Genomic DNA, 5,212 nt, shown 5'->3' on the forward strand with positions numbered 1-5,212 from the left:
CATAAAGGAGAAAAAGACAGACACACAGAGAGAGGCAGATAAAGAGGGAGGGAGGGAGGGAGGGAGGGAGGTAAGCCTTTAAAAAAACTTGAAAATTTGAAAAGCAAGGAGAGAAATACTGAACAGAATATCTGAGAATTATGGGACAAGTACAAAGAGGCGTCATACACATAATGGGAGAGGGAGGGAGGGAGGGAGGGGGAGGGAGAGAGAGAGAGAAGGAAATTTATCTCACTTCAGATCCAGTTTCACATAATGCCAGTTATATTAGCATATACTGCTAGGATTATCTTTCCCCGCCTACAAGTAGTCTAACCACCCTCCAGTCATAAAAATCACAGAGAACTAAGCACACACTCCTCCCTGCTTCCCACCTCGGAGCAGCTGCAGGACTTCCTGAGGATTCTACTGCTGTAGCCAGGGATAACCACTCATTTATCCACATAACGCTACAAATCTCCAGTTTCCCTCCTTCCTCACTCTGTTCTTTCCCTTCCCCCACTTTGCCCCAGAGACACTAAACTCTGCTGTGCTTTAAGCAGTTTAAGGACTAATCAGAAAGAGGAAGTAGAATCGGTATATATTGGCTAGCAAATGTGCCCTGCCCTGACCTCTCTCCTCCTGAAAAGAGCCGCAACCCAACTTTGCAAAGAAGCTTGCCTAAAGAGCAGGCAGGCTGTGAATGGAGTACACTTTTAACACCAGCCAGAATATCCAGATTTACTCTGCTGCTCACCACGAAGGTTAGCTCTCCAGGAGACTGGATACTGGACTTACTGAAGATTTGGATCTTGCAGTCAGAGAGAAAGCACAGAAGGACCCTAAACTGCGACGTTTGAAATCAGCAGGTAAGGAGATGGGGTGTTTCAATACCAATACCGAAGTGGTATGCAGTAAAATGCAGATGACAGCAGACTTTATCAAATACCCCAGAGTTTTGTGATAACCACTCTGTCTTGTCTGCTTTAAATCAGGCTGCTTATATGAATTCTTTCTGCTTTGGTTCTCGGCCAGAGATTTGATTAACTAATCAGCCTGTCAACAAGGGAGGCTCACTGCCTCGTCTGCGGCCAGGCACAATGTGAGGAAATCCAGAGGCGACACTCGCCCAGCCTTCAACACCTTTAGGGAGAAGCACAAAGTAGACATTAAGAGCTCATCTAAAGGGTTCAGTGGAGCTTTTCTAATGTACTAGAAGCTGCCTTTCATACGGAAAAAAAGGTATAGGGAGGGACTGCTGCAGGTAACCCAGTGGAGGGAGACTTGAAATTGTCACTGGGCAGTTCCACATGCATTATCCCACTTAAACTTCTCATGTGCTTTTATTGAGACAGGGTGTTTCTCTCCCTCATTCTCACTCTCTCTCTGAAGCTAGCTCCATCTCTGTTTGGCAAATAAGAAAAGAAACTCAAACAGGTTAAAATTTCCTCGAGGCACACTGCACTACTGGAAATTGTTGGTTTCTGACTAAAGACTGCAAAGGACAGTTCTCCCAACTACAGATAAATAGAAGAAATGTCTATCGCTTAGACTATTTTATAACTTAGACTAAAATAGATGAGGTAAACACACAGCCAAAAATTCATACACTTATATCAAAATCTTTAGCCAAGAGTATTTTTCTTCTTAGGAGCAAAAAAGCAATTTTAAAGGGTAGACAAATGGACTGATGGGTGCTGCCTCTTTCATTTCAGTGTTTCTAAATCCCAGGGCTCAGCAAGTGTTTTGAACTCTAGGAGGTCGTGCTTCCATACATTTAGCAGGTGGTGGTTTTAAAAGAAAATGTAACTAACTTGGTTTTGTTTGCATATTATTTTAAAGATAATGGCAAAAATGCTACAATGTATTATAAAGCATAATCACCTGCATTGTATTCTAGCTGAAACCTGTTTATACACAAGCATAAACTTATCATATCTATTGCAAGAAGTTTAAATAATTGAAAAATGTTTCTTAACACTATTTTACATTTAATATCTCAATCATGACCAAAAGCTACCTAAATATATAAATATTTATAATATATTTATAAATAAATAAGCAAAATACTATATCTACATCTATCTCTTTTAAAAAACAGTTTTCTTCAAAAAGTACAGTATACCAGTCTCCTAGAGAGCTAACCCTCCTGGGTGACTGGTTACACTGGTCAGTCAGTTCCTGAAAACAACATAATTTAGACTGTGATCCAATAAACCCAAGCAGAAAAGTTTGCAGGTTGAGGCAAAGCTGAATCTGTTATGTCAAAGTCTTCCTAATTCAGTATCATCCATTTTTATTTTCCATTACCTGCTCTCTCCTACCTTTAATAAAAATTTGATTTATTTATAAAGTACTTATCTGGGAAGAAAGCAAGATTCTTCCGTGACACAGAAACATTTCTGATACTATTAGTCGATTCTGAGGGATTCTAAAGGGAAGGCACTGATTCCTAAGGTACATAGCCAACTTTGGGGATGTGATACCATGAAGGGTAACTGTAATAATCTCGCAGTTAGCATAACTCTCTGTGCATTTTTACATTGATCCATTTTTTCTGGCAATGCTGAGAATGGAACCCAGCCTCCTGTGCATGCCCTAGCTCCTACTTTGATCAATTTTGTTATTTCTCATACTCCTATTAAAATATCTCAGATTTGTTATAATCCAGCAAAACAAGAATTTTTCAAGATCAACACAATATGTGACACAAAATAGGTCAGATATGGTCCCTATGCATTGGAGAAATTACAGAGCTCACGTGGCCATACAACATAAAGAATGTAAGAATTCAAGATGATAAGCCAGTGTCAATTTTTTAAATGGTAAAGCTCAGAGGACAAATATAGACTGAATGGAGAAGGCTTTAGAGAGGAGACAAAATTTGAGTCTATGCTGAGCAATCTTGCCTTGCATGTTAAGTGGCCAAAATAAATGTAATATTTTAATTCAATTCTAGTAAGAGAAACAGTATCATGAGTGAGCATTACACTCACAGGGTGCACTAAGAAGCTTAACCTGGCCAGAGTGAAGGGGCTGGGTTAGTGAATCACAGGAAGAGATTTGAATACAAATTTAAGGTCAGATTATTAGACACTAAACTATAAACAAGCTTTGATTATGTGAAAACTTAATGGAAAAATCTTTTGAATAGTTAATGCCCAAATTTTACCAACTTCAATGCCTTTGGTGAAAACTGGAGCTGAAAGATAATGTAAAAGGTAGAAGAGAATGAGGCTGCAGGTCAGGCTGATAATAGTGAAATGAAAGAGAAGAGGACATGGAAAAGGTAGACTCAGTGGAAGTTGGTACATTTACATACAGGCGTTGTTTTCAGAAGAATAAATGAGAAATAACTCCAAAATGTTAAGCCTGTAGAATGTGGGTAGTGGTGTGCCTTCCACCCATAGAAATGGGTAACCTAGGGGTACTAGTGGAATGTAAGTCATATTGAGCTCTGCTTTTGAACTACTGAGTTTCAGGTGATGAAAAGAATTCAAAGAAAATGCCTGGTGGGTGATTAGAAATTAATGGTCACGAATGTGAATGATAGGTAAAAGATGGCAGCCACAATGAAATCTGAAGAGTGTGTAAACAAAGCTTGAACTTGTAAATTCTTCGTGGCCTTACAGTAGCTACTCTGAGCTGTCTTGTGGTAGATCTCAACAGTAAAGAATCTGGGCCTGGAGAACTAGAACTTCATCCTTGCTTTGACATTTAATTAGCTGTGCTCTCTCTAAGAAGTTACTGAATATCAGTGTTTCTTGGTTTCTTCATGTATCGAATTCAGTAATGCGATGATAGTAGTATTTTCCAAATGTATTAAAATGATGTATATGAAAGCAACTTCATTCTTCAAGCTATGGTCCAAAAGGTTTTGTTTAAAGTCCATTCATTCCAGAAACATAAAATCCATCACACAACAATGCATGTGGGAGAGAGGAGGTCCAGCTACTTCCTGCTGTCTATACCACAGCTCCAGAACAAAGGTGTCCAAGTTTCAGCATCCTCATGCTAATCCTGCGATCTGTTAGTAGGACATACCCTGTGTTCTCAACTAACGCTGCATGCCAGAGACTCTGCATGCTTCAAAGTCAATTCTGAAAGGAATTAAAGATTCTAAAATAGTATTTAAGAAGTATTTCTTTGACCATAATACCTTTTCTGTTAGCCTTTTCCATTAAGCCCACTGATTCTTAGAATTAAAAGCTGTGTCAAAATAATTTCTTAATTTGTAAAAACTATTTTATTGATTCTTGCAGAATTTCATACAATGTATTTTGGTTGTGTTCAGACCTCCTTCTCCCATCTCTACCCCCACCCATCAACTTCATGTCTTCTATCGCTATTCTTATTTTTTCGTTTTTTAAAGGCCTATCAGGTCTAATTTGTGTTCCCCAAATGCTCTTGGGTATGGGTCCATCCCCTGAAGCTTGGTCAATCTACCAGTTGTCACACCCTTAAAGAAAACTGATTCTAGGGCTGGAGAGATGGCTCAGTGGTTAAGAACACTGGTTGTTCTTGCAGAAGACCCGAGTTCGAATCCCAGCATCCACATGGCAACTAACAACTGTCCATAACTCCAGCTCTGGGGGATCCAACAGCCTCGTCTGTCTTCTGTGGGCATTGCATGACATGGGTGCACTTACCTGCATGAAGGCGATGCATGCACACATGTAAAATAAAAATAATAAATTAAATATTAAAAAAAAAAGAAAATGGATTCTCCTTCTCCCAGTAGCTATTGCTTGTTAATAGATCCTCAGCTAGAGCTTGGGCTTCTTGCCCATCTCTCCATCCATGCTCGTTTATTGTCTGCATTGAGTTCACACAGATCTTCTGCATGCTTTCAAGTACTGCAGGTTCATATGAGCAACTATCCTGTAATATTCAGACAACAAAGTTTTGTATTTATCTACTACCTCTGGCTCTAACACTCTGTCTGCCTCCTCTTCTGTAATGATCCCTGAGCCTTGGGAGTAGAGGCTGTGATACATACTGATAGATAGGAATGTTGGAGAGAGCGGGTGCACGTGGATGGGGAGCACGAGCGGATGGATGAGGCACCGAGGCACAGATGGAATTCTCAGCGGGATACAGATTTATTTCGCACGGGGCACTTTTCCCTCGGGGAAGGGAAAAATGTCAGGGAAAGATGTCAGGGAAGGGAAAGGAAGGGAAGGGAAAGCAGGGAAGGGAAGGGAAGGGAAGGGAAGGGAAGGGAAGGGAAGGG

General features: G+C 40.1%; 1 protein-coding gene across 1 annotated transcript in view; it reads left to right on the forward strand.

Moving 5' to 3' along the window:
- The first annotated feature begins 436 nt into the window (after nucleotides 1-436).
- Cysltr1 (cysteinyl leukotriene receptor 1) overlaps nucleotides 437-5,212 on the forward strand; it is a 27,070-nt gene continuing 22,294 nt past the window's right edge. Inside the window, exon 1 of the mRNA XM_008837657.3 lies at nucleotides 437-848. The gene's annotated coding sequence lies outside the window, so the exon portion shown is untranslated. The remainder of the gene's footprint in view (nucleotides 849-5,212) is intronic.

This window comes from Nannospalax galili, unplaced genomic scaffold (genome assembly GCF_000622305.1).
Source record: "Nannospalax galili isolate Female #2095 unplaced genomic scaffold, S.galili_v1.0 scaffold238, whole genome shotgun sequence".
NCBI classification, from domain to species: Eukaryota; Metazoa; Chordata; class Mammalia; order Rodentia; family Spalacidae; genus Nannospalax; species Nannospalax galili.